The 23,437-nt window shown below is 46.5% G+C and overlaps 1 protein-coding gene across 13 annotated transcripts in view; it reads right to left on the bottom strand.

The window, feature by feature from the left end:
* Positions 1 to 23,437, bottom strand: part of PMCA (plasma membrane calcium-transporting ATPase 3) — a 348,951-nt gene that overhangs the window by 286,224 nt on the left and 39,290 nt on the right. For 12 of the 13 annotated variants that reach the window (XM_075895298.1, XM_075895299.1, XM_075895300.1 and 9 more), the window contains exon 2: positions 2,933 to 2,992. The exons of the other annotated variant lie outside the window; for it this stretch is intronic. The gene's annotated coding sequence lies outside the window, so the exon portion shown is untranslated. The remainder of the gene's footprint in view (positions 1 to 2,932; positions 2,993 to 23,437) is intronic. 13 annotated transcript variants of the gene reach the window in all.

Raw genomic sequence — 23,437 nt, 5'->3', positions numbered from 1 at the left:
TTCGACCTTTGCTTGAAGATCTTATGTAAACAAACTCTCGTGAAGCCTCGTACACACTCGCATTTGCGCAAATCGTAAGAATACCGGAAGCTACTGAACGAACTCTGACGCTTCTTCGGTGTCGTTAAGGTAACGTAATATAGCGTGCTGAGCAGTTACCCCCGTATTCTAGAACGCCCCCTTCACTCAACGCCCCATCTTCACTTAAGAGAGCCGATGGAAGCGCCATATCTAGGTAGCGAAAGTCACTGCATATCTGTGATAATTTGCTGCTATTCTTGTGTAGGGCAGCGTCATTTCCAGCCGAGCAGCGGCGCAGTGCGCAACTCAAGTGAAGTCAAGTGAAGGGTGAAAGTCGAGTCGACGAGCGTTTGTGAATACGGGGGTTAGTCTCCGAAAGTTGCATATCCGGTGACGCTACAAAGAAAAATCAGTATTAAACTGATTCATTCGGTTGACATTTAATGAAGACAACGGGGCGATGATGATTTGCCAAGATTTGATTCTGAATACTAGCCATGATTTTGCCAAGAGCAGGCAACATGAGGCACCGCAAGCATAGTTTGCTAACGTACAGGTAAACGCGGTAGTCCAAGCCAAGTGACTTGGCGACAAAGCGCTGCCCACGTCTCTCGCCGAGACATCTATAGAAGACATTGTCTACGAAATCCCTCAAAAAAAAAACCAGAAAAGAGCACTAAAACTCTGCAACACACGTGCCGTTAAAACTTAGTTTTTTTTTTTTCTCTAAATAACTACCCATACCTGGGTTAATTACCCACGCGAGCACGGCAAGCGCTGTCCTCCTGTCACGCCAAGTTAGATGACGTGCTTCACGGGACGCGCGAGATTCGAACGTCGCGCCCGAACAGCGATGGTCAAAATAACAACAGCGCCACGCAGCCACGTACAGGAAGCAGGCAAATTAAGGTCCGGGCCCGTTCGCGTGCCGTCGAGGAAAAGCGGTGCTCCTGAGAGAGAGAGAAGGGGGTGGACGCAACAAGAACGGCAGAAGCAACAGCAGCAGCATCGGCGGTTGCTGGTGGCGCCTCCTCGCCACGGAGCGCGGAGGCAAATTGATAGCGCGTGTGGGACACGTCGAGCACGCGGATGCGCTGGGCGCGGCCTCCGCAGGTGCGGACGTACCGCGTTTTCCGCGATGTACTTACCCTTCGTCCGCGTCAGCGTAGTAAAGACTACTCCTCTACGGAGGTGTCTCGGTGCCGCCATGTTGTGCTGGTATAAGCTTCGTGTTTTGCGTCTTTTAACAACGAAGTGAACAGTATTACGGTAGACGCACACGCGTGAAAACGGTTGAATTCGTCATTTGGTGTTTCACGTCTTTATTTATTCCAATCTGAATATACAAAAACAAGAAAACATTGACTTAAAAGCCCAAGATGGCAGCGCCCATGTTTATTAGGTAAAATATCTTGTACACGGCGGTGGACTATATGCTCCATTTCCCACATCAGGTGCAACGCTGAGGAAACTGTGTAGGAACACCGGCGAGCAGAATGTATTACCACCTCGCGTCTCATGCTCGGGCTTTCGTCGTTGAAAGCGCACGCACGAGCCTCCGCGTGACGCATCACTATTTGTAAGTAGTAGTAGTAGTAGTAGTAGTAGTAGTAGTAGTAGTAGTAGTAGTAGTAGTAGTAGTAGGTGGTGGTGATGGCGGTTCATGAAGGAAAGGAAAAAGAAGCTAATTTCTGTCTGCCTTGTATAGGCGATACGGCTAAGCTCCTTAAAGGGTACGGGGCAACGGGATCAAAAGGACAGTAGCAAGAGAAAGATGTGGAAGACGGAGCACTCGCCGCCCACGAGTGAAGAAAGAGAAAAGACGAGATAGGAAAGATGGGGGACAAGCTCGAACAAGTCTGAGGACGGGGCACCAATTGGCGAGATCTACGCTGACGTCGGAAATCGCGGTCGACACAACCGTTCAGCACGGAATCCAGCAGGCACTAAACATATTCATTCATTACTCTGCCTTAAAAAGGAAAAAAAATCTATTCTAGCTGGAAAGAATATCAAACTATTTCTTCACGCGGACGTATACTTCGATCATCAAGTCTCTCCATGCTTCCCAGCGTGGCACCTGACTTGTTAAAAGGAGTATTATAGCTCGTCCGCGCGGAAAGATAAAGACGCTGACGTGCATCAGGTATTTGCATGTTGGTGATTTGATTGATTTGTCGGGTTTAACGTCCCAAAACCACGCTATGATTATGAGAGACGCCGTAGTGGAGGGCTCCGAAAATTTTGACCACCTGGGGTTCTTTAACGTGCACCCAAATCTGAGCACACGGGCCTACAACATTTCCGCCTCCATCGGAAATGCAGCCGCCGCAGCCGGGATCCGAACCCGCGACCTGCGGGTCAGCAGCCGAGTACCTTAGCCACTAGACCACCGCGGCGGGGCGTTGCATGTTGGTGAGGAGGGAGAGGTAAACTAGGGTTGATGAGAAAATTATACAGTTCAACCTGATCGTCTTGTTATAAGCATGGCCAAGATTTGAGGCCATCTGCACGTAGCGCCATCTCTAGTCGACCAAAGCTGCAGCCTGCCGTAACAGAATGGCAAATTTTCTAAAAGAAATTCATATCTGACAAAATAAGCTATAGTTGCCAAAAACGATCCCCCTGTTCTCGCAGTTTCACGAACGACTCACAGTCTGGCAAAGTTATACAGTGTCACACCACAAACCGCGGGGCCACCCAGGTGTTTAATATTTGGGCACAATCATCGTGTACAACATCCCTTACAGACAAGAAAAAAAAGTAAACGTACCGAAACTAGATGTATTAGAAGTGTTCGACCAGCGAAACTTTCTCATCGAATCAATTTTCTTATGTTTTTAAACACAGTGAAAGATAAAAGTCACAAGCAGTTCATATGGTGAAACGAGACAGAGAAAGGGGTATTTACATTGTCTGATCCATGGATGTAATGTCCCCGTCGCATCTGGAGGTCCGGTCAAATGAGGAGCTTGTAAATGAGAAACACAATGAGGTCAGTTTTTTTCCGGCGCACTGTGACAATGAAAGCGATGAAACAAATGTTCACAGGATAGGTCAACACCAATAGAACAGAGTTCGTAGAAGGGCAGATCTTGTAATACTACCATCCCAGGTATCGTTTTTTCCTCAAAAAAAGAGTAGGTACGTGGTGAGGCTAGTCAATCGATAAACTCTGATAGTTATTCAAATTAAAGGTCCGAAAACCAGGACGTGATTGTGAGAGGAGAAACGCAGTAGTGAATTGCTACGGAAATTTCCACCAGGCATTCTGCTTTCAAAAAAAAAATTTGGCAGCCATGGCCAGGATTCAATCCGGCGACCTTCGGACCACCTGTCGTGTACCATAACCAGTAGACCACCACGACGAGTAAACGATAAAGTTTACTCTCCAAACTACTCTCACTGGGATGGGGAATATCAGATAAATACAAAAGCACCCATCGAACTCTATAGAATTCACCTTTTTAAAAAATGTTTGAGAAAATAAGGTTTTGAAACGTCCGGGCCACATCGAAGCCGACGGCACAAACGTGCCTCGGGCATCCTCATAATTTCTGTCGAAATAAAAATGTATTTCGGTTTAACTTGGTTGCCAGCGAGTATAGGTATATACGCCGACCGCTGTATTTCTGCAATCACGGTATAGCGCAGGCGCGTGAGCAGGCTGCCACCGCAGCCAGTACTCTACTCATCGTGATTAGCTGCGATGCACGCGCGGGCCGCTATGCGTGCGTGGGACGGCAGCGAGAACAACAGCTGAACCAACAACGACGCGAGAACAAATCAAAACGAGGAAGCGCGCCGCGACGAATTGCGTGGGAGAAGCCGGCCTAATTAAACTGCAAGATTCGTGTACAAACCGCGGGGTGTGGTGGCGCGCACGAAAGGCCACTTTCAATGCCGTCATCGAGGGAAGTAAAGAAGGCAGAAGAAGAAAAAAAAAAATGTGGGACATATTGCGGAGGAAACCCTCAATAGTAACCGTTACTTGGTTTTCATTTTTTTTCCATTGTAAGCCCATTTTTACAGCGTATTTTAAAGGTTGCGGGAGAAACGGTTGAGCTGTGTTTAAAGCATAAAACTGAGTAAAAAAACTATACTCAAGCTAAACCAACTGAAGTTTTTGCTTAGTAAGTATATATGGAGGGCACATTAATTGAAAAAGGGTAAACGAGGTGCTTCCGTTATCACATTGGATAGCCTTCATCTATCGATATTAACCAACAAGAGCCATCGCTATCTACACAATATGAGCGTTCATTCAACTAACAAACAATGCAGACACTTTTTGCAGTCACACACACACACACACACACACACACACACACACACACACACACACACAGAGTACAACTACCAAACCGGCCCCGGAGTTCGCCAGAAAACGAATAGCTTTCGATACACTTGAGAAATGTAACAAGCGCCCAAGAACTTTCATTGTTAGGGACCATTTTTCGCAAAGCGTCAATAAAGAAGGCTCGCGAAGACAGCTGTTTATGTGACCGACAAAAGAAACATCTCGCCCGCTGTACTTTTGTCAAACACATAACTACCACGCAGATTTCCCAGACGTTGACTGATGTACGCGCAGGACAGTTCAACCAATGCGGTCATCTCTAGGGCAGCGAGTCAGGACAGAAACTTCCGCAGCCAGCTATACCTCGACCATGGTAACGATTCCGCACAGTATAAGCATGCAAGCGATGGGTGCATGTAAGTCCTTGTTTTTCTTTTGTTTTACGGGTATTGAACGACGCACGCGCCCGCGCACAAGCAACTGTTCGTCCATACCAAACGCATCAACGCGGCGAAAATTTTTGCTTACGTATAGAAGGCTTTCCGTTCAAAATAGGAAGCCTTACATCACACAATGTTTTGAAACGCGAACGCCGAACAAACGCGTCCCGCGGTTCCGCATTTTCAGCAACATCGGTCGCGAAATGAAGTCGGCCGTGCGGTGCATTTCAAAAGGGAAAGGGCAAAACGTAGATCGCCTGCACTATACTCCGCTTTCCTTGTGCCCGTGCACTATAAATGCTACGCTTCGATCGTAGCCCAAATAAGCTGACGCAGTGCCGTCACGGGCAGACGTCTTTATCGAAGCCGTATTTTTACATTTATACACGGTATATAAGATAGCTGAGTACAAAAGAGGGTGAGAACACCGAAGCAATCAAAAGCAGCTACGCAGTACCTTCGCAGTTCGATATATTCCAGAGCCAGTCAAGTCTGACGCACGCCGTGCGATATATTAATCAATCGAGAAAAAAAAAACCTATAGTAATGAGACAGCTTACATTGAGGTGCACGTTGAAAGCACTACGTAGTCGAAATACTCGGAGCCCTCCACTGCGGTGTACCACTATCGCATTTATTACAATTATCGTTATTGATGGGCACACGTGGGCAAAAAGAAACAAAAGCGGGGCTCACTCCAACACCCTCGAGGAACACATTTTGCACCTGGTGCTCCCTCACACCCAAACTCACCAGATTTCCCGCAGCTGGACTTCCTCGAAGTCAAACTCGCTAAAATTTTTTGTTCAGCCAGAAAGATTCGAACTCACCCTATATATTGACCAGCCGAGCTCATTCACACCCAAACTCACAAAATCTCCCCCACGGGCCGACCTCACTAAATCCCAGACTCCCGGCTATTTATGAGACTGAATGAGTACGCTCATGAATGAGTTAGCCAACCTGCTTAAATGACGAGGCACTCAAAGGGGCCGCGACACTATATACTCCAACATTATCAGAAAACGCTGCCGATCGGCATTCGCCGATAACGCGCGAGCCAAACATTATCGCACAGCACGTAGCCTAAACTTACAATTAATTCAGAGTCAGCAACAAATAGTTCCTTTTTTTCGACAAATGATGTCATATGCTCAAATGACAGCGTCATATACCCAAATTGACGGCCCAATGGACTGCCTTTGGCTGATTTGTGTATCGTGAGTAGCATAGTTAGCGTGGCCGCCACGGGAGGTCACCACGTGCCCACGCACACTCTCGCTATAGGACTGAAAGCCGCGCATTTGAAAAAAAAAAAGTGCTTAAGGTCATGACACATGCATGACACACCTTTTTTACCCCATGCCGTCCCTTTCTGCTTAGCGTGCAGCAAGCTCACCGGAATGGCAGTATTATGACAGCTATTATAGCGTACGATTCCACACGCTATTATAACTCCACTCGTGACCGACGAATTCTGCAAATTTTTGCGGCAGTCGATTCGTGAGGCAATGCTATGCTTTGATGAATGAAGGCGTTCGATGGTTACTCGTGAAAATGTTGCAGGGCCCCTTCAAGGTAGTTGCTTTAAGAAGAAACGTATGAAGACCCGTCTATAGCGTCTGCGGGCACCAGTATTTCATACTACCCCTTTCAGTCACGGTGTGTAACACGCCAACTTCCATAGCACGTCACGCACGACGTCTTTCATGGAATGACACGAAACCTAGTGTACACATTTGTGCGCACGCCTCCAGAGTGGACAACTGGCAATCATTTAACGCCATTATGCTGAATATTGCCGCAGATGATCACTTTGCTCGATACACTATCCATGATCGACTTATGCTCGATGTAACGCGTTCCAGGACCAACGTGAAAAGTATCTTTTTTCATTCTTCAAAACAAATACAATAAAAAAAGAACCAATACATGCGATTCTGGCCGAATATTGGATTCTTTTTATGCAAGTAGTGAGTCTGAATGGTTGTAAAATAATTAAATAATCAATTACGCGCTCGTTAACTTTAATTACTACACCTGAAACACAACAACGTTTTTTTTTTCATTCTCTCACTTGGAATATAATACCAAGTGCTTCGGAATCATGCCACACGAACTTGATGCGTTTTTGACAGCTCATCATATTTTTGTGACTGAAGGAGCTGCAGTCAGTTACAAGCTAAGAATAAATACACGCTCCATCCCCAGTACTGCGGCGTGCCCGTCATTCACTAGTGCAACAGAGCAATAATTGGTGATTTCCGTTCGAACCATAAGCCCCTTGTCGCTGATAACGATTGATGATTGATTGATATGTGGGGTTTAACGTCCCAAAACCACTATATGATTATGAGAGACGCCGTAGTGGAGGGCTCCGGAAATTTCAACCACCTGGTGTTCTTTAACGTGCACCCAAATCTGAGCACACGGGCCTACAACATTTCCGCCTCCATCGGAAATGCAGCCGCCGCAGCCGGGATTCGAACCCGCGCCCTGCGGGTCAGCAGCCGAGTACATTAGCCACTAGACCACCGCGGCGGGGCTCGCTGATAACGAGAAGACCACCACGCATATATATGAATTAAAAGTTGGTCGTTTCTTGTTAAAATAATACGCTTGGCTGAGAAGTAAAGTCACAATAGTTTATGAAATTCGCCAACAAGTAAAAATTTTCGACCGAAACTATGGAAATGAACACTTGCCTGTGAGGCCAAGCCATATACCTGAAAGAAATTTATGTAGCACGAGGCGAAAAAACGAACACAGGAAAGAATAGACTGAGAAGACAGAGCGCTAAGTCTATTCTTTCCTGTGTTCGTTTTTTCGCCTCGCGCTACATAAATTTCTTTCAAATGTTTCACCAACAAGCCCACATCGCCACTCTTGTCATATACCTGAAATACGTGAAAGGTCCTGACGTCACGTAAATAAGCGATTGCAATTAGTGCAACTTCGTAAAGACGTGACGACTCACAGCTGCCCCATAGTTGAGCCCATGGTATACACTTGAAGTCGTTAAACACCTTTTCTAAACACTTTTTCGTGCCCCATTATGGCTTAGACACGGCTTTCTGCCCTCCCATAGTACAGTACTAAGGACTCTAAATCGTTAAACACTTTTTCTGAACACACATTTATGAAAATTCTGCCTGGATAAGAGAGTTACCGCTGTGGGAGGAGCTTAAATTCATACTATACGAATAGATTGCTAGAAACGACTATAGATTGCTTGTTCGCTGTATACAGTTTCCGCAACGGTACACGCACTTACGCGAGAATCTTGATCAACTTTCATGGTTATAGCTTGGAGATGAGTCTCCCGCCACGACGCAGGCGAATAAAAAACAAACAAAATGCAAGTACACAAACACTCGTTCGCGAAGCGATGCTGCGCGCCACAAAAGCATACCGATGACGCGCGTGCGATGGTAAATAATGCGACGCGCGCACTTTGGTGACGTCACATATGCCTAAAATAGCCTCTCACGCACCTCATCTTATATGCGTGACACGGAGGACACCGCGCGTAGGATACCGTGTTTCACGTCTGCTCGGCAATTGCACGAATAGTTGCGTCGCATATAAATCTGACGTTAATGCACTCCTCGAGCCTAAGTCGCCTGTATGAGTCACGCATGAGTCGGCCGAACGTTTGAAGTACAACTGTACAGTTATGCAATATAGATGACAGCTGGGTTCAGTGAAGATTTATAGTGAAGAACTCGGAGAGAAATCCAACACAGATGAGGACAGCAAGCACGCCGGGGGCAAGCTCTTGTCCTGTGTTTATGCTTAACTGCCACATCAAACACAAACAGTAACCGTCGGTGTCAACAATAGTGGTGTAAAGATGATAAAAAAAATACCATCACTTCGGACTTTCTTCAATTATGCAAGCAGTGTACAAACTGTCAGCGTGTTTATGTTTGTGTGTGTGTGTGTGTGTGTGTGTGTGTGTGTGTGTGTGTGTGTGTGTGTGTGTGTGTGTGTGTGTGTGTGTGTGTGTGTGTGTGTGTGAGTGTGTGTGTGTGTAGAGGGAGAGAGAGGAGGAGGAGAATGTGGAGGAGGAGAAGGAGAAAGAGGAGGAGGAGGGAAAGGATGAGGAGGAGGAGGAAGAGGAGGAGGCTAGGTCAGTACGTACTGCTGAGAGATAGCAACGATTCTTGAGGTTTAACGTCCCGAAACCAACATACGATTATGAGAGACGCCGTAGCGGAAATCTCCGGTTCTTTAACGTGAGCTTAAATCTAAGCACGCGGACCTCGAGTATTTCCGCCTCCGTCGAGAGTGCGGCCGACGCGGCATGCGACTGATGATTGATCAGGACAAGATGTCTTTTTTTCTTCCGAGTCGAGCATTCCCACGGTTGTTCGTCAAGTTAGACGTACTCCATTGACTCATTCGTCGATGACGATTAAGCTCTACGGACGAGACTGGATCAGGCGGCTAAACCTTGAGGCATATCCCGCGATGAAATTTCGTGATGCATGCACACGAAAAAGAGGAGCTCGCGTTAATCGAAACTGTGTTCGACGGTATTTCCACGCGCGCTTAAACGACGCGAGCGCCGTTTATTCGAAAGAAAAAAAAGAAAAAAAAACGGCGGCGTGAGTTCCTTGCTTTTATAATATGCGTAGGTTGGTAAATTAACGTCATCTACGTGAACCACGCAATGGCGGAACGCTCATTAAAGTCCAACTTGGCAAGCTGACACGAAGCTAGATGATGTGGCGTGCCCGCAAAGCTGAAATTCGTGGTGATATCGCGAGAGATAACCTGGAACATTGGCGTGCAGGCAGCTCGAAAATTCACTGAGCAAGATTACTGCGAACACAAACTGCGCTAGCTCACGAAGTTCGGAACATCTGGTAAAGAGAAAAAAAAGCTTAAATTCCCTGGAAGCCAGCCACAAAATTAATTTGCAAGCGTAAGCGCGCGTTTCTGGAAAATGCCGTTTCACGGGAGAACAGAAACTCGCCATCTCTCTCTCTCTCTCTCTCTCTCTCTCTCTCTCTCTCTCTCTCTCTCTCGCTCGCTCGCTCGCTCGCTCGCTCGCTCGCTCGCTCGCTCACTCACTCACGCTTTTCCCGATAAACACACATATCTTCTTATGCCGGTAAAACACATGAACTGCAAGAATGCCTTACGATGCCCAAAAGATCAAGCAAGTTTTTTTTTTTCTTCTCTACTGACGTCCCACTTATGCGAACGTGCCTTCTATATAATAATAATAATAATAATAATAATAATAATAATAATAATAATAATAATAATAATAATAATAATAATAATATATCTAAAATTTTACGAGCAGAAACCAGGAAGTGATGAAGAGGTGCGCCATTGCGGAGGGCGACGAAAATGTAGACCATCACGTGTCGTTTAGCGTGCACAGACATCACACAGTACACGGGCTTCCAGCATTCGGCCTTCATCGAATGCAAACGCCGCGGCTGGGATCAAACCCGCGACCTTCGGGTGAGAAGCCGAGAACCGTAACCAGCACGCCCCTGCAGCGCAAACGCAAGCGTGTGTCCTGTTCTCTCCACTTCCGCTTCGATACAACCGACTTCACTTCGAAGGAAAAGAGTATTGCTTCCGCCTTCGGTTCAACCTAGGCGAATGCGTAAGAAACCCTGGCCCCGCCGCGGTGGTCTAGTGGCTAAGGTACTCGGCTGCTGACCCGCAGGGCGCGGGTTCGAATTCCGGCTGCGGCGGCTGCATTTTCGATGGAGGCGGAAAATGTTGTAGGCCCGTGTGCTCAGATTTGGGTGCACGTTAAATGACCCCAATAAAGTGGAATGCTTGGCCAGTTAAACATATACCTTCTTTTTTTTGGGGGGAGGGGAGGGGGTGGAACCTTGAGGTGATGGTTGCGCCTGCCCGTTTGTGTTCTCGTGCAATGAATGTCTTCTAATAAAAGTTCAGTTGTAAGTGAGCGTCTTTCCTGTCAAGTGATTTTTCCTTCTACCTTATGCGCTCATATATTTCCACATTAAAGAACCCCAGGTGGTCAAAATTTCCGGAGCCCTCCACTAGGGCATCTCTCATAATCATACGGTGATTTCGGGGCGTTAAACCCCACATATCAATCAATCAGGAAACCCTGAGAGCGTTGTTGTTGTTGTTGTTGTTGTTGTTGTTGTTGTTGTTGTTGTTGTTGTTGTTGTTGTTGTTGTTGTTGTTGTTGTTGTTGTTGTTGTTGTTGCGACGACTTCTCGCATGAGCTGGCAGCTATAACCACACTTCTCCAACTGCTGCAACACAACCACAATGTATCGGAGCAACCGAAGCCGGGCACGCACACGCACGCACAAACCGTGTCGCCGGTCGCGCCCAATCACGCACGATGACGGTGCACGCCGCGAGCAGCGGTGCACGACCTCCTTCCCGAGAGCGCGACGAAACGGCCGTTCGCCCAAGCGCGGCGGCCGCGAGGAGACGCTCCGGTTCGGTCGAGCAGGTGCTAAAATAAGCGCCCCCCCTCCGCACTGTCTGGGACGAGAACAGTGCGCGCGAATCGAGTCCATCTAAAGCAGCAGTGCACGCACGTTGCACGCTTTCGCATACCTCCTGACCAATTGCACCCCACCACCGTGGTATACTTTGGACTCTGCATACACACCGGCAGGGACCGACAGAGTACGTAGACTGTGGCGAGCGGCGGAATCGTACACCTCGTAGGAAACGTTGCGTGAAACGCACTTTCTACGCAACGTTTTATCGGGTGACGAGGGTTTCTTTTTTTTTTTACGCCATGCGAATAGACGTGGATACGTCTAGGCGATGACTCGTGACGTTGGCGACTAGAAAGAAGTCATCTTATTAAGCATTCAGACGCGCACTGGGATAAAGAAGCAACAGATGACCGAGCAGAGTCAGACTTTTCTCTTTCGGGGGGGGGGGGGGCAGAAGCGAAGCCCACCACTATGCCCCATCCTCCCCTCCCCCCTCAGCAAAGCCAACGGGAGAGAGAAAAGAAGTACGCGAACGAGGAGGTCTGCTCTGTAAACATAACCATATCTCATATTAAAGGATGTTGGTGTACCACTATGTGTGAGACGGATGCAACAAGGAAACAAAAAAATATAACAATGACTTCGTGCTTGGTTCTATCTTGTGGCCTTTGTGTCATGCCCCCTTATTTTTTCCCATTTTCTTTCGTCAAATGCAAGACAAGTCCCCAATATCGGTCTTGCTAGTTTGAAAAACAGGCTTACAGCCCAGCCGGAGGCTGAATATAACGTGACTTGACAAATTACAACTGCCAGGGTAGGCAAGATTGACAGCCAGTGCACACAAGCAAACAAGATGAACGAGCGCTTTCACTGCCGCATACCACAAAAACCGGCGCTCGCCAAATAACCGATCCAGCAAAGATAACCGAGAATGAAATTTCCGCCATAAAAAGTGTGTGTGTGTGTGTGTGTGTGTGTGTGTGTGTGTGTGTGTGTGTGTGTGTGTGTGTGTGTGTGCGTGTGTGTGTGTGTGTGTGTGTGTGTGTGTGTGTGTGTGTGTGTGTGTGTGTGCGTGCGTGCGTGCGTGCGCGCGCGTGCGTGCGCGCGCGTGCGTGTGCGTGTGTGTGTGTGTGTGTGTGTGTGTGTGTGTGTGTGTGTGTGTGTGTGTGTGTGTGTGTGTGTGTGTGTGTGTGTGTGTGTGTGTGTGTGTGTGTGTGTTTAAGTGCGGTTACTCTCTCGTAACCCTCGCTTCCTGGCAGACGTACAACAATTGATTCAGCCATATCAAAGGACGCATCACAAGCTTCGTGCCTTCTATATATGGCTTCCCCCTCCTCCCCCTCCCCCCAGCTATGTTTTGCGCTGTGCAGCTCGTTTTTTCCGCCGATCCGACAGCATCGGCAGCAGAAACAGCAATCGAGGTGCTGCCTAACCGCATTACGCGCGATGACGGAAGAGGCCTTGAGAACGCTCGAAGAACCCTATCTCGATTTCCGCATTTCCTTTCTTTCTTATATGTTTTCCTATTATTTCAGTGTTTACTTTTCTCGCGCAGGGACTTCAGCGACGCGACGAAGGCACGAAAGTGCAGAGCCGACGGCGTATGTACACACAGATACCGTCTGACTTCCGTGTACCTGAAGGCGCCTGAGCGTATTTCATTAAACGGTCGACTACCGTCAATTCAACCCCGATTAATTCAACTTCTCGCTTAATTCGAACGTACCGGCAAGTCCCGGAAAGAATTAAACTATACTTCAGCAAAAATTGCAAACCGAGAGGGCTGGTGATTGCAACAAAGGGTGTTCGAGCTCTGTTTGTCAGTCAACCTTGTCCAATCGCGTAATTGGTAATAGATGTCTTGCACTGACGTCACTGAAACAGCCACGTTGGAGCAAAAACATGATGGGACAGGAACTTTGTGGTGCCCCGTTAGCGTTATCAGTATTTCACGCACTTGTGAAGCAGGTTAATCACCGCATGATTACACCTACCTTGACGTCACCTAAGCCGACATGTTGGAACACTATAGTGCCTCCATGACATTGCGTGGAAGCTGTCAATTGGACACCGTGTATTGTTATGCGTAAAGAAAACTCGCTTAGTTGTAACGCGTAGAAAAGCACGAACGAAAAAAAACGACGGGAAGCTTAACGCGACATGGCAAGCGGCCTACGTCTTGCGCTAAATCACGTGCAACTTCGCGACCCTCCCGAATATTCTTCAGCCCAAACAAAACTTTAATGGTGGGAACATAAGAGTCTAGTTTTCAATGATATCTGAATTTCAATCCGCGTCCGCTTCATTTTCCTCAACTAGCATCGCACGAAGCGCCGCCTGCACAACCAAGCGCATTACCGTAAAGCGTGCTCCTCCCTACGGTGAGTCTTATAAAGGTGAAGCCAGCTTCCAGAGGATCAGCTGCGCACGAGCAGACACACTATGATACCCTGAAAAAGTTTTGCGCACGCAGGGCGATCGCTACAAGTAAAAGGAAGTCCCACTTACAACTTCTCCGTTTACCCGCCTTTGACAGGTCACAAAAATTTAAAAAAAAAAGTTGGGGGAGGGGGGGAGACTGGAACATCTAAATTTTTTATGAATGCGCATTTGAGTGACGCATAGAGCGAGGAAACCCACGCGTCTTATGGTTGATGGAGGAAGAGGAGGAAAAAAGTTTAAGCGGAAAGACAGGGAGGTTAGCCAGTTCTTAGACCGGCTGGCTACCCTGTGCTGGGGAAAGGGGTGAGGGGAATGAAAGATGTTAAAAAGAAATGTTGCGAAGAGAAAAAGAAATTACAAAAAAATGCGACAGAGGGAAGGCAACATCAAAGAGTATAAGACACTAAAGTCTGTCTCTGTGGCCAGTTGTCAGCAAAAAGCGCAGCAAAGCTTTCAAAGCCTTCTGGGCTGAAGATGGGCTCGGCCAATGACCCAGAATCCTTTGTTCCGATAAAGGTCGATCGTCTAGTCTATCCAGAGCTGCAGTGAGTTCTTGTCTTTGCGCGTTGAAATAAGTGCACTCACACAGAAGGTGCGCGATGGTTTCTTCGCAACTGCAGTAAGTGCATGTAGGAGAGCTGGTCATCCCAATGAGATAAGAGTATGCGTTCGTGAAGGCCACTCCAAGCCACAGGCGGCACAGAAGAGTCTCCTCAGCTCGAGATATCCTTGGGGGAAGACGAAGCTGCAGATCAGGATCCAAGTTATGCAGGGGCGCGTTTGTGAAGTCTGTTGAGTTCCACTGTACCAGTGTGAGGTCACGTGCAAGCGAACGAAGTCTTGTAGCTGCGACGGTTCTTGAGAACGGGATGGCTGTGTATTTGGTACCATCGTGTGCAGATCTAGCAGCCTCATCTGCACGGTCATTGCCATATATACCGCAATGACCTGGTATCCACTGATACACTATGCTGTGCTGTTTTTCGATTGCTTGGTGATGAAGAAGCCTTATTTCAGCTACTAACTGTTCATTAGGTCCATGGCGAAAGGGTGACATAAGACATTGAAGAGATGCCTTCGAGATGCCTTATGCCTTATTGAAGAGATGCCTTATGCGTGAATGCTATAAGCGAGCATTTCTCTGATCACAGCTCTAGTCCCCGTTCTTCCAGGTACTTTGTCGCTATTGTAGCCGCTCTCTGAAGCCGGGCACGCAAATGAAGGCGTGTTACGCCTGACGCCCAGATGCAGATGTCATCTGCATATATTGATAGATGGACAGATTCTGGAAGTGCGTCAACCAGGCCGAGTAGCGCTAGATTGAAAAGTGTGGGGCTAAGAACACCGCCTTGAGGCACACCACGACGGTTGCAATGGTGCGCTGTTGTGCCATTCTCCGTCTGTACAAAGAAAGTTCTGCCTTTCAGATAGCTGTGGATCTATTGGTAAACCCGACCCCCTAATCCAACATTTTTCATGACTTCCAGAATGGCTTCATGTGATACGTTATCGTATGCACCTTTCACGTCCAAGAACAACGCCGCACATAAACGTTTCAGTCTTTTTTGATGCTGAACAGATGAGACCAGGTCTATAACGTTATCAATTGCGGACCGCCCACGCCGAAATCCCGTCATAGCATGAGGGTATACCTCGTGGTGCTCCAAGTACCACTCTAGGCGAGTCAAAATCATCCTCTCCATCACTTTCCCGAAACAGATGGTAAGCGCGATGGGGCGATAAGAGGTCAAGTGCAGAGGAGATTAACCTGGTTTAAGCACAGGGACGAGGCGGCTGGATTTCCATGAATGAGGAATAAATCCGCTGTTCCACGAGTCGTTGTACACGGATAGAAGGGCCTGTCGAGCTGCTTCTCCGAGGTTGCAAAGAGCCATGTACGTGATCCCATCCGGACCAGGCGATGAAGATCATTTGCATGCCGTCAAGGCCGCTTGTAGTTCCTCTAGAGAGAAAAAGATGTCCATTCTTGAATCTCTGGAAACTGGAGCGTTTTCTAGGTGGCGCGTGGTGCACGCGGACGCATGACCGGCAACTTTCATGCAGAAATCTTCTGCTACTTCAATTTCGGTGCGGCCTTGGTGGAGAGAAAGACCCTTGAAGGGGCGATGTTGATGTGGCGATGTTCGTAGGCCACGGACAATCCTCCATGTCTGCGTCAAAGGCTCGTGTGGATCCAAAGATTCGCACAGATGTTTCCAGCGAAAGGATTGAAGTGAAATGATTCGCCGCTGAATTTTTTTCTGTAGGCGCCTTGCCTCCCTCAAGTCGTGAATGGACTTAGTGCGCCTATATCTTCTTTCTGCGCGACGACGGATCGCTCTGAGCCGTTCCAATTCCGCTTGATATTGACAATAATCTGAAGTATGTTGAATATGATAGGTCGCTTTTTGAGTAGCACCTCTAATCATATCCTCGAGGGTGTCAAGAGGAGGCGCTTTATTTTCTTGACACCTCTTTTCCGTCAGTGACCTGAACTTTGTCCAGTCGATGCGAGTCGAAGTGTCGTAGTCTGGCGATTTTTCCAGGCCCTTGATTTTCAAATAAGTTGGCATGTGGTCGCTTCCATGAGTTTCATAGTCTGCGAACCACTTGACCTTTCCATTTAGGCTTCGTGACACAAATGTCAAGTCAAGGCAGCTGCTGTATGTCGTTACCCGTAAAAACGTTGGGCTTCCGTCGTTTACACAAAGCAGCTGCTGCTCCAGAGCAAAGGAGAATACTTGCCTTCCGCGACTGTCTGTCTTCTGACTTCCCCGTAGTGGGTGGTGAGCATTGAAATCTCCGGTGATGATCCATGGTCCAGATGTGGCTGTTAACTGTGCACTTAGTCTTTCAGGTTCAAAACGGTTTGAAGGTGATATATATGCGCCTAAAAGCGTGAAATTGAGGTCTCTACGTTTAACTGTCAAGCAGACATACTGGTTGTCATCGTGAGGCGCTACACGGTGCTCGATATAGGTAAGGTATATATAGGTATGGTTGATGCTTCACATATCATTATTAGTCTGAAGACATGCGTGATTCAGCCTTGGGTGACCTTGCACAAAGAAGAAACGTCATGCTGAAAGAGTCACTTCTCGCGTAGAGTCACACGTGCGTCATATTCACAGGTTACGCCGCCATTCGTAAGCGTGCGCAGAAATTAGTTTCGAGTCTACCACCTTTTTATCTCAGTGCTCTTCAAATAATAGTATGTAAGCAGCACTTTTCGTCATCCGTTTCCCCATCCCGGTGTCTGTATCTGCACCGTCTACTTTCCTTAATAATAATTTAATAATAATACCTGTGGTTTTAAGATCTGAAACCAAGGTTTAATCATGAGTCACGCCGTATAGGAAGGCTGCGGAAATTTCGGTCGGCCATCTAGCGTTCTTTAACGTTCACTGACGTCGCAGAGAAGCCTACACGAGCCTCTAGAATTTGGCCTTCATAGAAATGCGACCAGCGCGCCCGAAATCGAACCCGCGCCCTTCGTCTAAGCAGCCGAGCCACCTTAAGCGATCGATTGCATAAGGAACCCGTTAAGTGTTTGTTTTGTTTTTGTACAACGATTCGCTACCAACACTCTCGACTTACCGTGTAGTTCTAAGCTGCAAGATGCGCTGCACTGTCGACGAAAATAAATCGCCATTTGGATGCAGCGAACGCGCACACATCGAGAGAGAAGCGCCTATATAAGCGAGCAATGAATGCGAGCAGCGCAACCACCCTCGCGTTGTTCTCTGCGTGCATGTCTGTCCCGCCGTTTTGGTTTTTCGAACATGGCGATCTCTTGCTCGTCTGTGAGAGAGAGAGAGAGAGAGAGAGAGAGAGAGAGAGGGAGAGAGAGAGCCATACGTGTGCCACCCCGTTCGTCCAGACCACTCTTCAGTCGAGTCACATCACGCGCGGGGGAGGTGGCACTTTCGGCAGCCCCCCCTTCCCCCTCGACGGGCAACACTGCCCCGACCTCGGCCCGATCACCGACAACCCTCGCGAAAACTCGCCGACCTCAACTACGTGCGCTAGCAGCAGCAGCAGCCACCTCGCCCCCCGCAGCCGATCGATCCAGTGCTGGTGCACGGAGCCGCCGTATCGGTGGCCGACAGCCAGCGCAAAACTGCCGGCACTGCTGTGGCCTGTCTGTATACAAGAGCAACCGCAGAACTTTTTGCAGAATGTGCATTCGAGGAGTATATATCGTGTAAAGAAAGGCGGGGAGGTTAAAGCAAGTATCTGGTTCACGTTGACTACCCTTCACTATATGGAAGGGGTAAGGAAAGACAGGAAGTGAAGGAAGAGGGAATGAGACAAGGAGAGAGGGAAGCGGAAACGCGCGCACACACGTCGCTCGCAGAAACTTCGAGAGACCATTCGTCGCTTTTCGCCATGAAGTTCGATCTCTTCGGCATTCGAAAATTGATTTTTCGGAAAGTGGCTGGGTCGTCGAGGCGTGCAAACACTGCTGACAGGAACTGCCTCTGACAGCTGTACTGCTCGGCACTGACACAAAATATGTTTGATGGTTTCGTCAGCGCCGCAATGGTCACACGATGCAGCACTATCTGCTAATCCGATGCGGCAAGTAAAGGCATTCGCATAAGACACCCAAGCCACATACGGAAGAGAAACGGTTGTCTCAGATCGGGATAAAACAGATGGAATCGTAAGTTGTAGGCACGGATTCAGGCAATGAAAACGGGTGCGAAGAAAACCGGGAACCCCAAGTGGTCAAAATTTCCGGAGCCCTCCACTACGGCGTCTCTCATAATTATATGCTGGTTTTGGGACGTTAAACTCCACATATCAATCATCATTAAAAAAAACCGGGCATGTTCCACACAAACCTTGCGACATCGTGCGCGAGCGTGTTAATCTTTGCTACTGAATCACTTCATGATAATGAAATAGGATCCATCAGGCCATTTTCGTGAGCGTTCTTCACTGCATCATCAGCGTGCTCATTATCGATGGCACAGTGGCCTGGTATAACCACTGAAAAGTTACCTCATGTCATTTCTCGATTACGTGTTGATACAGTTGTGTTGCCAGCAATCTTGTGGTCCACGACGTAGCGCAGTTCGAAGGCATTGAAGAGCTGGTTCGGAATCCGTGAAAATGCTTCTTCGAAGAGGTGCTTCTCGATCAATCCTGCGCATTGCGGTGCAGAGTGCCACGAGCTCTGCGGCTGGCAATGCTGTATTACGGGACGTTCAAAAACTCGATGATTTCAACTTTTGCTGGGAAGATTCACAGCTGCAAGATCCTCCAACATTTGTCGAGTATTCAATGGAAGAGAGTGGAATCAAATACGGGCCGCGTCATGATAATGTTATCTGTGCTTTTGTGCCCCGACACTAAGAAGTGCTTCAGTAATGTCGAAAGTTGGGCGAGTCATGATTACATATGAAGCACCGCACGATGACAGGCACAAAAGGAATGACATGGACACCGCTGCCGTTCCTTTTGTGCCTGTCGTCGTGCGCTGCTTCATGTGTAATGATGAACTAAGACGTGATTACGAGAGGCGCCGTAGTGGAAGGCTCCGGAAATTAGGACCACCTGTGTGCCCTTGAACGTGCACTAGTGACATGGCAAGCAGACGGACCTCTACCATTTTGCCTCTGTAGAAACGCAACCGCTATGGCCGGGATCGAACACGCCGCAGCCGCGCACCATAACCATAGAGTTTCCTGAAACTAACTATAGGGTACTCTGGCGCTGCGATCGTTCAGCGACCATGGGAATGATGGGTAGTACACACATTTATAATAATAATAATAATAATAATAATAATAATTTTTATTTCCATCAGCGATGGAGGAGACTGCGGGTAAAAGTTGCTTGAAGGCACAAGCAACTTGACAGAGGCCCGCAGCCACCCCTACAGTGCAGGCAGCGATGGCAAAACATTCACATAGCAAAAATCACAAGAAACACATATTCGGAATACAGATATGTCTAAAAAAAAACACATCAGTAAGGAAGAATGAAAAAAAGCAATATTTTACACTATTTACTATGTTAGCATGAATTGATGAAATGCTCGCGCAGTGTTCGTGCAGAGGTTATTTTCAATTCAATGTGTAATTTATGAAATGAATTTAAAAGGGTTGGCAGCGTGTATGATAGCTTCTGCATAGAATAGCTTGTCCGCGCAGTGACCACCTTCCACTGTTCTATGTAACGAGTGCCGTATGAATGGGTGTTTTTGGCAAGATGAGATAACTCGTGGAAAAACTTTAGGTTTTCTTTTATCTCTCGTTTGAACGCTATACTTAACTTGTAATTGTATAGGGTAAACACGCGGATGACATTTCCCTTCAAGAATAAATCTGAAGTATGGGAATTGTAGGGTACATTGAAAAGCGCCCGTAGAAATTTTTTCTGCAGTACATGAAGTCTTTCAAGATTTGTATATGTCGTCGTACCCCATACCAAAAAACAATAATACAAGGAAGAAAAAAAGAGCGCATTGTAAACAAGAAGCTTTATTTTAAAAGGTAATATCAATCTGTGACGCGCCATCATACCAACCACACGAGATAGCTTGCCTAAAACTGATTCGATGTGTAAATCCCAAAGCATATTTTGTGTGAAGGTAACTCCCAGTATTTTCACACTACTCACTATTTCTATTGCTTCATTTGTGTAAAGAAGGGTGATGTGTTCGCAGGTTATCTGCTTAGATTTTGGTCTGAAAATCACGGCTTTTGTCTTTTTAGTATTAATTTGCAAAACGTTTGCTGCTGACCATTCTTGGAGCGCCCTTAGAGCAGTGTTGGTGTTATTCTGAAGGCTACCAAGTTCAGGTGACGAAAAAAATAGGCTAGCGTCGTCAGCGTACATAACGTATTTCGCATCACTGTAGATATTTACTAAGTCATTGATGTAAACTATAAAAAGAAATGGGCCGAGAATACTACCTTGAGGAACGCCTCTGCTGATGTGTTTTAAGTCTGAACGGTAATGCTCAATCTGGACGTACTGATGGCGATGATCTAGATACGACTTCACGAGGTTTAAGCAGTGCCCGCGAATACCATAGGTTTCAAGTTTTTTAAGTAGTATGGAATGATGGATACAATCAAATGCTTTACTGAAATCAATGTAAAGGCCGAGCACAAGATTCTTGCTTTCAAATTGTGTTAAAATGAATTCTTTTTGTTGTAGCAAGGCTAACTCAGTAGAAAGGTGTTTTCTAAATCCAAATTGGGCTGTAGATATAAGATTGTGCTTATCGAAAAAATTAGACATTTGCACGTGTATAAGTTTCTCCAGCCCTTTGGATAATACTGGTAATATCGAAATAGGTCTATAATTTTTGATATCGTTTATGTCACCTTTCTTAAAAAGCACAGAAACTCTTGCGATCTGCATCCTCCTGGGAAAGATAGCGCTCGCCAAAGACAGATTAAAGATGTAGGTAAGATATGGACAAATTAAATCAAGCACATACTTGATTGGACAAACCTGCATGCCCTCAACGTCACAACTTGAGCTATTTTTAAGCGAAAGAAAAACTGACAGTACTTCAGACTCTGTAAATGGGCGAAGGAAAAAGGAAGATGGATTGCTATCAGGCATAAATTTTGTAATATCAGCAGATGCACAAGAATTAGAATTGCTCACAAAATAATCATTAAATGTATTCGCCAGATCATCGCCCCATATTTCGTGGCCACCAAGAAATAGCTTTTCTACACGTGGAGACGATTTACGGCGATTTAAGACAGTATTAAGCTTTTTCCATAACATATCGGGTTTTTTTGAGCAGCTATCAAACTCAGCTTGAAAATAGCATTTCCTGTGTGACCTTAGTTCTTTGTTTAGTTTGTTTCTAAGCGACTTGTATTCTTTCAATATGCTTGGTTCCTTACTTTTAATGAACTTGTGATAAAGCGCATTTTTACACTTAATTTTTTGTAACAATTCAGGGGTTATCCATGGTTTTCTTATTTTTTTACCCAATTTAAACTTTTTTTGTGGGAAGTGACGCTTATACACACGAGAAATTTCATCAATAAGTTTACTGTATGCAATGTCAACGTCGTCTATTTTCAGAATTTGCGGAATATCGCTAAGTAGCAATTCAGCTCTAAAATTATCCAAACCTGTTTGTGTAATATTTTGAAAAGAAATGTACTGATGCTTTTCATTTATCGTGAAATTTTGCTTTCTTAGTAGAGCAAATATTGGGAGGTGGTCACTAAGGTCCCACGTTATTACACCACTGTTGGCTTTTGTAGAATCGATATTAGTAATAAATAAATCTAACAGTGTTTCGCTTTCAGTAGTTACCCTTGTCGGTACATAGATTAAATTTTCGCATCCGTTTGAAGTCAGCATGGTTAACATGGCCTTTTGTGGTGCAGAAATGGTCAACAGGTCGATATTAAAATCACCAGCAGACACCAAATAATCGCCAGTTTCTGAAACAAATGATAACAGCTGTTCATAGAAACAAAAGAAACTAGGAAGATTTCCACTTGGTGGTCTATAGCAAACGGAAAACATACAGTCATTCACACGAGCTGTTATTATTTCAAAATCATCACAACAGATACAAAAGTTGGAAAGCAGCTCGCAGTTTACGTGCTCTCTTAGCAACAGCATAACGCCACCGCCTCGGCGATTAGTTCTGTTTACACAATACGATTGATAAGACGGAAATTTGAACAAATCACGATCATCCCTGCACCAAGTTTCACTAAGCATTACTGCATCAAACAGAAAATGAAAACCATTGATGAAGTCATTTATATCTTCTTCCTTGTTATAGAGTGAACGAACGTTTAGATGAAGGCACTTCAAGGAATGTGCGTGATGACTTGTCACAAAAGCGTCTAGCTCGTGTGGAAGAAAGGGACTTTGACTAGCCATTTTGAGGAATGAAATAATCTAGATACAGTCAGCAACTAGCAGGCTTAGACGGGAAAGTCGGTCCTGTGACGCACTACTAACACGGAATCGCCGTCAGATTTGCGCAGTAGGATTTTCCCGTTCTTGTGCCAGGCGTATTTGTACCGATTTTCCCTCGCCCATTCCTTAGCCTCTCGAAGCAGTTGCCGACTTTGGCTGGTCAAGTTCTCTTGGATGAACAGGCTTGATTTCTTTTCTCTCAGTTTTGACCGGTTATGCAGCCATTCGTCTCTAACATATTGTCTGACATACCGAACGATTATACCTGGTGTTTTGCCAAATTTGCATGGGAGGCGGTGAATGGCAGCGACGTCTGCTGCGTCCAGTGCACAAACGTCAATCATGCTGGCAACAGAATTTACCTTTGCAAGCAAATTTTCACCTTCAGAGACGCTTACACCATGTATTTCCAAGTTAAACTTGCGGCTTCTCCACTCGAGCTCATTTAAATCGGCCTCAAGTTTTTTTGAAGCATCATCACTAGCGCAGGTGTCCTGTTCAAGGCGTTCAAGTCTTTTCCGTATTTCTTTCGTATCTTTTTCTTGTGCGGCAAGCCTTGTCAACATCTCATCGTACTTGTCCGACATGAGCTGTATCGACCGCTCGATGTTTGGCACTGTTTCCCTGAGCGGCAACAACTCGTCTAACTTCTGACTTATGCCACTGAGAATAGATCTGATGTCAACTTCAGCTTCCGGCCTCGTCTAGTCTTCGTACTTGCGGGCGGCGAATCGTACTTGCAGCTTCGTTTATTGCTGTGTTTCGGTTTTGTTTCGAAAAAAAGATTCAACCCTTTTGAACTTCGTGACCCGATTCGGAAAGGTAAAGCGAAAGAAATAGGGCGGTGAAGC

This window comes from Rhipicephalus microplus, chromosome 5 (genome assembly GCF_043290135.1).
Source record: "Rhipicephalus microplus isolate Deutch F79 chromosome 5, USDA_Rmic, whole genome shotgun sequence".
Lineage (NCBI taxonomy): Eukaryota > Metazoa > Arthropoda > Arachnida > Ixodida > Ixodidae > Rhipicephalus > Rhipicephalus microplus.
The sequence above is the reverse complement of the archived record's forward strand: the minus strand, read 5'-3'. Positions and strand labels throughout refer to the sequence as shown.